The sequence below is a fragment of the Nannospalax galili genome, unplaced genomic scaffold (genome assembly GCF_000622305.1).
Source record: "Nannospalax galili isolate Female #2095 unplaced genomic scaffold, S.galili_v1.0 scaffold54, whole genome shotgun sequence".
Classification (NCBI taxonomy): Eukaryota; Metazoa; Chordata; class Mammalia; order Rodentia; family Spalacidae; genus Nannospalax; species Nannospalax galili.
The window spans coordinates 15,277,909-15,291,475 of record NW_008341028.1 but is presented as its reverse complement, the minus strand read 5'-3'; positions in this window follow the sequence as shown (position 1 = coordinate 15,291,475).

Sequence of the window (13,567 nt, the reverse complement as noted above, 5' to 3'; positions counted from 1 at the left end):
AGCACCCATATGGCAGCTAACAACTGTCCATAACTCCAGTTCCAGGGTATCTGATGGCCTCTGTCCTCTGCGGCATTGCACAATATGGGTGTGTTTACCTATATGCAGGCAATACATGCATACACGTAAAATAAAAATAATAAATAAAAATTTTAAAAATCTTTAAAATAAAGAAATCTGCCTGCCTCTAAATTATATATATATATCCCCACAGGCATACTCAGAGGCCCATTTCCCAGGTGATTCTAGATTCTGACAAGCTGACAATTAATCATCACATGTAGGCACATCATACACATGTAGGCACATGTAACATACAGAACAGTGCCTGATATATAAGTGTTAAATGAATTATTTAGCTCTTATTGTATACCAGACACTGGGAACATGTGTTTCTTATTGGCAGGAGTGGAAAAGCCTATGTCAAACCATGTAATAATGCTAATGTTTTGATCTTGGTGGATACATATACTCCCATGCCTTTACTCCAGCCATTTTATAAGGTTAAACTCAAAATTAATACATGGGGACAGAGAAATGCTCCCCACATAAGATGCTGAGGAAAGTCACATGACAAGTGGCAGGGATGCTTAAGCCCATTGCAGGGGAGGGACAAATAACTGGGAGCAATAATCACCCACAGGGCCAGCTCCAAGTTGTTTGTCTTTTCTGTTTAGCCACAGCCAAACGAGGTGTGTCTACTCAAGGGTCTCCAGGAGATCATCTATGTTACAGGCCAATAAATAACTGTGAAGGCCAACTTTTACTAAGCCTTTGATAGATCTAAGGAAATGTTAAGCCTTGTGACATTCCCATTTTACAGATGAAGGAAATAAGCATTAGAGAGGTAAAGCTATCTGCCCAAGGAAATGGAATGAATGATCTAAGAAATGGAAGATTCATTATCTTTAGGCTGGGTGTGGTGGTTAGTGTAAACTGCCAAGTTGACACTGTGTAGAATCACCCGGGAAAGGAGTGTCAGTGAAGGATTGTCTCCATTAGGTTCATCTGAGCATGTCTCTGGGGATTTTCTTTATTACATTAATTGAGGTGGGAAGACCCACACACTGAGTGGCCCCATTTCCTAGGCAGGGGCTCCTAGGCTGTATAAATATGGAGAAAGACAGTTGAAGAATGCATGAATGCATGAATTCATTGCTTTCTGCTCTTGACGGTGCATGCAATGTGACTAGCTGTCTCCCTTAAGTTGCTTTTGTCAGGGTATTTTATCACAGCAACAGGAAATGAAACTAAGGCGCTAGGTTTTTCCAGAGTCAGACTCTGCAGTAAGTAAGGGTGGCAACACAAATAGTCTGTTTGAGAGACGATCCCAGAATGCATTAATGAAACAAAGAAATGAAGGAAACAAACCTAAGAAGAAATAATGAGCGCGTGAATAATGAGCGCGTGACTAATGCTGGGTGACTGGAACTGCCCACAGTGCTGAAGATAAAGCAGGCGTCCCACCAGTGAAGAATGGCTACGGATTTAGGGGAGGGCACTTTGCTGCCTCCATGATAACCAGTTAAACCAGTTACTACCCATACCTGTAGATGTTTGCACTATGGAGTCTCCTTTTTTGCTGGGGGTGGGGGAATGGGGATAGAACCCAGGACCTTTTTTTATATGCAAGGCAAGTGTTCTACCACTGAACTACATCTCCAGTCCCTAGAGTCTCCTTTCTTCTTTTTTCTTTCTCTTCTTCTTTCTTTTCCTCTCCTCTCCTCCTCCTCCTCCTCTTCCTCCTCCTCCTCTTCCTTCTCCTCCTCTTTTCCTTCTTTCTCTTTTGACTTGGGCTTGGTTTTTAGTTTTTGAAAGTATCTTGCTATTTAACCCAAGTTGGCTTTGAACTCCTGATTCTCTTGCTTCGGCCCCCCTAGGGGCTATAGACATGCACCACCATGCCCAGCCTTGGAGTTTCCTTTCATAGGAGAGAGTCTCCTTTTACCACCTCACTGTACCATGTTTGACTGCACAGAACCAAGAAAGCATGATACACATTCAACCTGCTGAACCTTGATGTCAGGTCATCTCATCAGTCTCTTTCACTACTTAGATGGCACCGTGGGGCTCAGAGAGCTCCCTCAAGACCTCCCTAGGCTGGGCTTCTGTGTTGGATAGCTTCATTTATCAACCTGACACATCTGGAAAGAAGGAACCTCAACTGAGGCATTACTTCCATAGAATTAGCCTGGGATCATGTCTTTGAGGCATTTTCTTGATCCTTGAATGACAAGGGAGGGCCCAGCCCACTGTGGGTGGTGCCACCCCTGGGAAGGTGGTCCTGGTTTGTATAAGAGAGCAGGCTGAGCTCATGCCAGGAGAGGAAGCCAGTAAGCAGCATTCATCCATAATCTCTGCTTCAGTTGCTGTCCCCTTGAGCTCCGGCCCTGACTTCCCTCGATGAAGGACTGTACTATAAGCTGAAATAAACCCTTTTTTCCCAAGTTGGTTTTGGTCAGATTGTTTTATCACAGCAATAGAAACCAAACTAGGACAGCATCTCTCCACACTGCCCCATCCCTGTGTTTGTTCTCCTCAACTAGACTGGACACCCCCCCTCCAAGACGACACACAGAATGTGAGAAAGTATTTGAAAATTGTATATCTAATAAGATTCTCATCCAGAATTTATGAATAATTCTTATAACTCAATTACAAAATTGCAAATAACCCATTTTATTTTTATTAATTAATTTCTTTATGTGTTTTGCATGCATGCATGTAAGTGCACCCATGAGTGCAATTCCCACAGAGGTCAGAAGAGGGCACCAGAACCCCTGGAACTGGAGTTACCGACAGTTGTTAGCTGCCATGTGGGTGCTGGGAATTGAACCAGGATCCTTTGCAAGAACAGCCAGTGCTCTTAACTATTGAGCCATTCTCCAACCCAAAATAACCCACTTTAAAATGAGCAAGCCAGACCTGATGGTGCAGGTTTGTAAGCCCAGCTACTCAGGAGACTATGCAGAAAGATTAAAAGTTTAAGGCCTGGGCAATAGAATTCAAGGCCAGCCTAGACAACTTAGTAAATCCCTGCCTCAAAATAAAAAATAAAAAGAGGGATGGGGATATAGCTCAATGGAAGAGCACTTGTCTAGTACACAGAAGGCCCTGGGGTCAATTCCCAGTGCCCTAATAATTTAAGCAATTAATTAAAATGGGCAAATAAGGGGTCTGCGGATGGAGCTCAGTTGGTAGAGTGCTTCCTAGCTTACATAAAGCTTTGAGTTTGATTTCCAGCACTGTATAAAACTGGGTCCTATGGCACATGCCTGTAATCCTAGCACTTAAGAGATGGAGACAGGAGGATCAGAAGTTTAAGGTCATCCTTGACACTACATAACAAGTTCTAGGCCAGTCTGAGCTGTACAAGATCTGACTCAAAAATATAAAATAAAACAGGCAAAAAATGCTGGAGGTGTAGCTCAGTGGCACAGCACTTGCCTGACATATTCAAGGCCTTGAATTACATCTCCAGAAAGGAGTGGGGGCCCATAATCCAAATAGTTCAAATAAAAATGTCTCCAAAGTAAAAATACAAATAGCCAATAGCCCCATGACTACACACTCAACAGAACTACTCATCAAAGAAATATAAATACAGCTTCATACCCACTATGGTGGTTCTAATAAAAAATAAGTATCAAAAAAGATGAAAAATTATTGGTGGGGAAATGGGGCAATCAGAACTTATATGTTGATGTATGCTCCTGGTTTCACTCTTCCTCAAAGTTTATTTTTTCTATTAGTATTATTAGTATTATTATTAATTATTGCAGTACTAGCAACCTAACCCCAGCTCTCCTGATCCTCCTACATACATGGCAGGAGGATCAGAAATTCAAGATCATCCTCAGCTACATAGGGAGTTCCAGGACAGCTTGAGATAAGTACTTGAGATCCTGCCTCAAAAGAAAACAAACAAAAAAGGTATGTATGCTTTGTTGTTTGTAAGTGACACCACAATACAATACTGCTATCAGAAAGAGTGGGCTCTGGAGCAGCAAGAGTCCAGGAGACAAGAGCAGTCCCAAACCCCTACTTCCTACTTAGTGACCACCCTCAATGTTTCCCTTCCATTAGTAGTACTCACAGTGGACCACTTGGGGGCACCCATGCCTGCAGTGATCAACACTTGCAGAGCGAATTCTCCACCAGGGAGGGAGACTGCTCTGTTTGTAGCCAGAAGTGCTGGGTGCACACAACCTGACTTCATCTCCATCTCTTACAGCCCAGCCAGCAGCTCTGATCACGGAATCAAGAACACGGCTCGCTGCTAGCACATCCAGTTAGAACAGGAATCGTGGAGCTAGCAGTCTCCATCCAAAGCTGTTCCCACTAACATCCCAGAGAAAGAAAATGCCCTCCACACGTCCCAGCCTAGCCCTGATAAGCAATAACCTTGGCCATCAGCCAAGGCCCTAGATGCCAAATCTACAGGATACATTCCAGTATTTACCAGCCTGACCACTGCACAGATTGCAAAGTCAGTCTTGCTTTTACCTCCACTGTCAGCCTGACACCCTCTGCCCTGGCAATGCAAGTCCTCAGCTGCTTCTGAAGACTCACCTCAGAGTCTTCAGCAGATTGCTAAGCCTGTCTCTCTGCTCAGAAAGTATTACTTGTCTTTCTTTATAAAGCAAAGATTTTTGGTGTGTGTGTGCAGGACTGGAGAGATGGCTCAGCAGTTAAGAGCACTGGCTGCTCTTGCTTGGTTCCCAGAACCCACATGGTGACTAACAACTATATGTAACTCCAGTTCCAGGGAATTTGATGCCCTCTTCTGGCCTCTGCAGGTATTGCACTCACATGATGCAGTTACATACATGCGAGCAAAACATTCATACACATACAATAAAAATAAGTAAATTAAGAGGGCAGCATCAAGGGCAGCAGCGGGCATCATGGAGCCAAGACCATAGCTGGTGGCAGAGGGAGAGGGCCAGGCCAAGGCTAAGGCAGTGTCTTGTTCACTGGCGGTGGGTTCAGTTTCCTGTGGACTGCATCCACAGACATTTGAAGACTCACACCACACGCCATGGACGGGTGGGTGCCATTGCTGCCGTGCACACTGTTGCAGTTCTGGAGGACCTCACTGCTGAGGTGCTGGAGCTGGCAGGTAATGCCTCTAAGGATTTCAAAGTAAAGTGTATCACTCTGCATCACTTGAAGCTTGCAATCCATGGTGATGAAAGCTGGATTCAATTATTCCCTGCTTGGAAAGAAGAGAACAGAAAACTGCTTAGAAGAGTTGTTTTAACCAGCCATCTTCCTCCTCGTCATTGTACTGTAACTGGGACAGAAGTTAACAATGGAGCCATGTGGAGGTTTTTTAAACAGTTAATAGGAGAATCATAGACAATTACTGAGGACATGATAAAAGAAACATTTGTATGTTCTTAGACTCGAAGTTTGGGAAAAGTCCCTTTCCATGTGGTCAAATTCATGTGTTGATTGGCCCGGTTTCTCCCTGTGTTTGATACAAAACTGGAATTGAGCCGGGCGTGGTGGTGCTCGCCTTTAATCCCAGCACTCAGGAGGCAGAGGCAGGCGGATCCTCTATAAACTCGAGGCCAGCCTGGTCTACAGAGTTCCAGGACAGCTGGGGCTACAGGAAGACCCTGTCTCAAAAAGACCAAAAAAAAAGTAAAAATGGAACTGATGATTTATTTATTGGAGTCGGGGCAGCATGTGTACAGAGGTCAGAGGATAGCTTGCAGGAATCTGTTCTCTCCTTTTACCAAATGAGTCTGGGTCTCAGACTCAAGTCATCATGATTCTGCCTAGGGGTAAAGGAATACCTAGGTGTTCTGCCAATTAAAGAATTAAAAGACAGGAAAGGGACTGAAGAGGTGGCTCATTAGTAAAGAGTACTTGCTGCTCTTGCAGAGGACCCAGATTCACTCACCAGCACCCACATGACAGCTAATAACTGTCTGTAACTCTTCCAGGGGATCTGATCTGATGTCCTTTGACCTCCATGGGTCCCAGGCCACAAAAACATTCATACACACTAAATAAATAATAATAATATTAATAATAATAATAAAAGACAGGAAAGAAATGTTCCTGGAAATCTTACCTAGTCCCAGCACAGCTATCATTTGATATCTGGGAACTTAGGGACCCCTCTTGAGGTTTTTAGTTCCATTAATAAAAGAATGTAAGAATGTACACCAACAGAAGCCAGAGGACAAAGAATGGACTCAAACAGAACCTCAAGAACAATTTATTAGAGTTTGAAAGGAAACCCTCGGGGCAGGCAAGCTGGAAGAGAGGAGCAGAATGCAGAGAAGGGACAAAAGCCCTGCTGCTTGAGATTAGGCGGCAGGAGGTCAGCCACCAGGTACATGCTGCAGGGAGGGAGCTTTAGAAAAAGAGCAAGGAAGTCCAAAGCATTAGTCAAGGAGTTTAAAAGCATACTTAGGCTCTGGCCAACGTCTGAAAGAAAAAGACAGAAGAAAAATAGTCATGCCTTTCTGAGGAAAGGTGGGCAGACCCAGCTGAACCTCATGGTGGCTCGACTGGTAGGGACTGCACTGGGTCGGGAGGGAACTCTGGGAAAGAAAAGCACATTATCTTAATGTGAGCCCATCTTCCTAGGGGTCGTTCTCTAGCCAAGTCCCTGACTTGCCCTGTTGGACTAAGCCTTAGGGGAAGAGACAATGGCATGTTTCTACCTGGAGGTAGAATCCATTCTCTTACAATCAGGTTTGGCAGCAACAGTCCTTACCCACTGAGTCGTCTTGCCAGTCCAAGTCTTACTTTTGTTTTAGGACTAGGGTATAGAAGACCCTCACAAGCAGGGGCTACTTCCTTTCTACCATTCAGTCAGGAGCTAAGAGGAATACTCAGTGGCCACTGTGCTCAGGTACACCATGTCCTGTTTCTTGAGCACCCTCTCTGCCTCATTTTTCCCAACGACAACTGGGCCTTTGCTCATGTTTTCCTGGCTGGTTGAGTCCTACTTGTCCTTCGAGAGCCTACAGAAGTCTCACTTCTTCTGCATGGCCCCTGAACTAGTTGGATACCTTTGCTTGGTCTTAGCTCCTTCCCTCCCTGCCATCCATTGCTGTGTGGTTACTTAGAACTTCCCTGAGTTTAGAAGCATGTTAGTGTACTGTGTGTGTGCACTGGCCATGGAGGCCAGAAAGGGCATCAGATCACCTGGAACTGGAGTTAGGGATGGTCATGGCTGCCATGTGGGTGCTGGAAACTGAATCTGAGTCTTCTGTAAGAGCAGTCAGTGCTCTTAACTGCTAAGCCATCTCTCCAGCCCCCTTGTTTTGTTTTTATGAGACAAGGTCTCAAGTAGCACAGGCTGTCCTCCAACCTGCTAGGTAGCTGAGGTTGACATTGAACTCCTGATCTTCCTACTTCTAACCTCCTGAGTGCTGGGATTACAGACATGTGCCACCATACCCAGTTTTGTAGTTTTTGTTAATTTCCAAAGTATAAATACTTTTGTTATAGCTGCTTTTGAGCTAAGAATGTGGGCAGAAATATGCCATCCCATATTTCCTCCATCCATATGCAAGAAACAAAATAACTTCAAGAGGATGAATAATAGTAAAGTGTGGGGCTGGGATACAGTTTAGTTAGTGAAGTGCTTGCCTAGCATAGAAATGCTCTGGATTCAAACCCCAGCACCAAATTAAACCAAGAGTGGTGGCACACACCTTCAATCCTAGCACTCTGGAGATAGAAACAAGAGAATCAGAAGCTCAAAGTCATCCTTAGCCAAAGACTGAGTTCAAGGCCAGCCTGGAATACATGAGACCCTGTCTCAAAAAAATAAAACATAGGAAAGTTATTAGAATATTCATTTAATATTTGTCTTAATATACTTTATTTAATTATAAGTCAGTATAATTAAAATTTTAATAATGGCTATGTTTAACAATCAGCTCATGAAATTAAGCATCTAAGAGTTGGCTCTCCTGAGGCATCACAATCTGTTGCTAGCATACTACAGCTTTGGTCCCAAGCCCCAGGTTCTTCTATAAGCCCCACTGTAATGCCAGTTCAAGTAACTCTTTTGATGGGGAACAGAGGACAGGACATGGCATCTCATGCATCTCAGACTGGTTTCAAACTGGCTATGCATCCAAGGATGATTTTGAACTCCTGATCTTCCTGCCTTCACCCACTGAGTGCTAGAATTACAGGCTGGGATTACAGGATGAGATTACAGGTATGCACCACCATGCCCAGTTTATGTGATACTGGGCATTGTACCCTGGGCTTCAGGCATGTCAGGCAAGCCCTCTACCAACTGAGCTACATCCCCAGCCCCCAGGAGACTTTTTAAAAACGTATTTTATTATTTTTATGTGCATGAGTGTATTGCCTGCATGTATGTGAGTGCACCTGTGTCGTACAATGCAGTGGAGGTCGGAAGAGGGCTTCGGATTCCCCTGGAACTGAAGTTAAGGATGGTTTGTCAGTGCACTTAACCGCTGAGCCATCTCTCCAGCCCCTCAAGAGACTTTTGAGTCATTGCATATCCAGACAATACTTTGGGCTTGGGTTTCCTCTTCAACTCCAGTTCTCTGCCTCTCTACCAACCACCCAGCTGCTTCCCTGGCTGCACCATAGGGCTTGTACTCTCTAATCTTTAGAATACCATCTCCTCTTCTTCTAGCCCTTTCCATAATGCCATATGCGTCCTTCCACCATGAACACCATGCTTTGAACACTCATTTGTCCCTGTTTATCAGCTTCCTGGACCCTGGAACATCCCTCCTCCCTGTTTATCCTGCTGCTAGATTGACACTCAAGCCTTTAGCTCTGGACATAGGGTAACTGCACAGTAAAGTAATGCATGTTTACTACAATTATTTCAGCAGAAGCCCCTTACCTGATGCAGTTAAAAGCAGAAGCTGGTCAATTAAATGAAAAAGTAAGTTTAATTTTGTTAAGATTTAAAAAAAATTTTTTTTAATTTTATGTTTGAGAGTTGTGCTTGCGTGTAAATGTACCCATGCATGCAGTGCCCATGAAGGCCAAAAGAGGGCATCAGATCTCCTGGAACTGGAGTTACAAACACTTGTTAACCACCATGTGGGTGCTGGGAACTGAACCCAGGTCCTCTGCAAGAGCAGCCAGTGCTCTTAATCACTGGGCCATCTTTCCAGTCCCTATTTTTATTTATTTATATTTGGTTTTGGGGGACAGGGTCTCCCTGTAGTCCCCACTGGCCTGGAACTTGCTACATAGACCAGGATGTACCTCAATCTCACAGAGATCCATGTGCCTCTGCCTCCCAAATGCTGGGATTAAAAGCATGTGCCACCATGCCTGGCCCTATTTCTTTTTAAGCTTTTTTTTAAAAAAATATTTTTATGTGTATTCGTGTATTGCCTGCATGTAGCTAAGTACACCCATGTCGTGCAATGCCCTTGGAGGTCAGAAGAGGCTGTCGACTCCTCTCGAAATGGAGTTACGGACAGTTGTTAGCTGCCATGTGGGTGCTGGGATTCGAACCCAGGTCTTCTGCAAGAACAACCAGTATTCTTAACTGCTGAGCCATCTCTCCAGCCCTCCCATTTTTATTTTTTAATTATGTGTATATGTGTATGTCAGGTATATACATATGTGAGGTACCCTCAGAGTCCAGAAAAGGACTGGATCTAGCTATACAAGCAGTTGTGAGCTGCCCAACATGGGTACTGGGAACCAAACTTGATTCCTCTGCAGGAGCAGTATATACTCTTAACCACTGAGCCATCTCTCTACCTCCTGAAAAAGTTTTAAAGAAGCATTAAAAAAGTATGCCAGGTGTGGTGGCACAGACCTTTAATTCCAGAACTCAGGAGGCAGAAGTGGACGGATGTCTGTAAGATTTAGGCCAGTCTGGTCTATACAGCAAGTTCCAGGCTAGCTGGGGCTACAAGGAGAACCTACCCCCACCCCACAAAAAAGTTATGCATATTTGGGAGTCACGCATGGTGACTCCTAACACTGGGAAGGCTGAAGCAGGAGCATTACCAATGGGCCAGGTGTTTCCAGGTTCTTGACCTCTTATCCAAAGAATTGAATAATAACGGCTCATACAGATTTGCAAAAGTAGCAAAATAACTATTTGCAAAGTGATAACACAGTTGGAGAAGGACAGCGGGCCACACAAGTGAGGGTACTCAAGAGCCCAGGTCACACCTTGGGGTCTCTTTATATGGGGTCTGAAGGAAGTAGAGCTGGTTACAAGGGGTGTAGTTTTCATGGTTCCCTATTTTGACTGATAAAATAGATTCATTTTTCCTACTGTGTATGTCCCATCCCATAATGCATCTGATTCTGATTCTCATTATATGTACATGTAATAATATATAGGTATAAGATGGTCAACAGGAAATTTTCCCTAAAAGTCACTTGAAGGACACGGTAAAATTTTACAAGCAGGTAAAATCATGTGTTTAGAGCAAGGCTGCCAAGCATATGATTTCAGAAGGAGAGAATGTGCATAACCAAACTAAATAGGGTTCTAAGATATTAAACTATTGCTATGCTTGTCTGCCACCACAAGAGGCCAGTCCTGGCTCACAGTGAATTCCAGGCCAGCCTGGGCTACAGAGTGAGACACCATTTCAAACAATAACAAATTATGTCATTCTGGCTCAGGATGTAGCTCAATGGTACAGTATTTGCCTAACTATAAAGCTCTGGGTCCAACCCTCATCACCTCATCACAGAGAGAAAGAGAGAGAGAATATATATACATATGCGCGCGCGTGCACGCGCGCGCGCGCGCGCGTGTGTGTGTGTGTGTGTGTGTGTGTATGTATGTACATAAACATTTGCAAAGGTTTGTTATTACTACTTTGGTTTTATTTTCTGAGACAGGGTCTCATGTAGCCCAGGATGGCCTTAAATTCCATGTGGAACCAAGGATGACACCCTGAATCTCTGATCCTCCTCTCCGATGCTGAGTTTACAGGCATGAGCTACCATGCCTAGATGGACATTTTAACTTAAGAAATGTAAGTGTCAGGGCTGGAGAGATGGTTCAGGAGTTAAGAACATTGGTTGTTCTTGCAGAAGACCTGGGTTTGTATCCCAGCACCCACATGGCAGCTAACAACTGTCCATAACTCCAGTTCCAGGGGATCCGACAGCCTCTTCTGTCCTCCGAGGACATTGCATGACACAGGTGCACTTACATACATGCAAGCAATACATGCATACACATAAAATAAAAATAATAAAATATTTTTTAAAAATGTAAGTGTGGCTAGGCCTGGTGGTGCACACATCTACTCTCAGCATTCAAGAGGCTGAGGCAGGAGAATCTTGAGGTTGAGGTAGCCTGAGCTTCATATCAAGTTCCAGGAGTCTTGGCTACTTAACCAGACTCTGGCTCAAACAACAAATAAACAACAAAAGCCCACCATTAATATGTATGATAACTTTCTAATCTTTGAATATAGTGCAAAAACATTTTAAGCATGTGTTAGCTGACCAGAATTCTATATTTCTTTTCTTGTATAACAAAATATATAGAAAATTATCTAGACTTCATGTTCAATAAACTGAATAAAAGCATCAACACACTTGAGAAGCAATCTGAGTGCAGACTACAATTACTATAGAGTGTTCCCAGTGTTTACAATGATCTCTCCAAGCCAATCTCAACAACTTATTTATGTTTATTTATGTGCTCTTTATTTCTAGGAATTACTCTAAGTACCTTATATAAGTGGAATCATACAATATTTGTCTTTTTAAATTTGTTATTTTTTATTTTAAGTGTATGAGTGTTTTGCCTACACACATATAAGTGCACCATGTTTGCATTATGCCTACAGAGGCCAGAAGAGGGCATAAAACCCCTTGGAACTGGAGTTAAGGACAGTTATTTGCCACTATGTGGGTGCTAGGAACCAAACCTGAGTCCTCTGCAAGAGCAGCTAGTACTTTGAACTCCTGAGTCATCTCTCTAGCCCCTTAAAAAATTGCGTGTGTGTGTGTGTGTGTGTGTGTGTGTGTGTGTGTGTGTACATGTTTGGGCACATGTGTGGAGGTCAGAGGACAATTTGTGGGAGTCAGTTCTCTCCTTCTACCACGTGGTCCTGGGGGTTGTGCTCAGGTCATCAGACTTGGTGGCAGGGGCCTTTACCCTGTGATAAAACACTGACCCAAACCAACTTGGAAAGAAAAGGGTTTACTTCATCTTGTACTTCCAAGGCACAGTCTATCTTTGAGGGAAGTCAGACAGGAGCTCAAGTAGGAACCTGGAGGCAGGAACTGAAGCTAGGACTGTGGAAGAACACTGCTTACTAGCTTACTCCCCTAGCTTGTGCTCAGCCTGCTTTCTTACATAACCCAGGACCATGTGACAAGGGGTGTCAACACCCATAGTGGCCTGGACCCTCCTATATTACTCAACCAGCAAGAAAATACCTCACAGAGATGGCCACAGGCCAACCCTATAGAGGAAATTCCCTAGTTGAGGTTCCCTTTTCCCAGGTGACAACGAAGCCTACCATGACACCCACTGAGCCATCTCCATGACTCTTGAGAGTTTTCTGAAACAGTCAACTTGATTATCATTACAATAACAATTCTAATTCCTTTTCATTCATTCTGTGGTTTAGCTATGGTTTCACTAAATTATGTAATTACAGTAAAAAGTAGGACAGTGTAGGGATGTTTAGTCTCTCTGAGGAGACATGGTAGGATCCCAAGACAGAATTAAATATACAAAGTATTGACAATATTTTAAAGGATCATTTTTTTTTAAACAGGGTCTCCTTAGTCCCAGCCTGCCTAGAAGTCACTATGTGGACCAGGCCTCAATCTCATAGAGATCTGCCTGCCTCTGCCTCTGCCTCTGCCTTCTGAGTGCTGGGATTAAAGGCACAGGCCACCACCCCTGGCGTTCAGGAACATTTCTACAATCCACTATTAGAGAAGTTTCTCTGGCTGTATAAAGTACCTTCCTGACACAATTTTTAGCTTTGTTTTATACTAGAAAGTGTGCAGAATGTTTACATAAAGGTAACTGTACAGTGATTTGAGATATAACACATGAAAGCAAATGCATGCACTTCCAATAGAAAATGTTTGAAGACTGAAAAAAATTAAGAATAAATATGCAGGGGGCTGGAGAGATGGCTCAGCAGTTAAGAGCACTGACTGCTCTTGCAGAGGACCTGGGTTCAATTCCCAGCACCCACATGGCAGCTACGAACCGTCCTTAACTCCAGTTCCAAGGGAATCCGAATCCCTCTCTGACTTCTGAGGCATTGCACAACATGAGTGCACTCACATACATGCAGGGAATATACTCACACACATAAAATAAAAATAATAAATAAAATAAAATAAATAATAAAATAAAATATAAAATAAACAAATATATAAACATGCAAATTATTAGGGAAAACACCTCTTAGAGAAATGGAGAGGGAGCTGGGAGAGGCCGGGAGAGACCTCAGAGCATGAAGCAAGTCTGACCCTCCTGAAGGAAGGAAGCTGGGCGGAAGCACATTTCAAATCTAATTTTTAAATGTTTATTATTATCGTGGGGGAAGGGGGTCCTGTGCGTGCACGTGTGTGTGTGTGT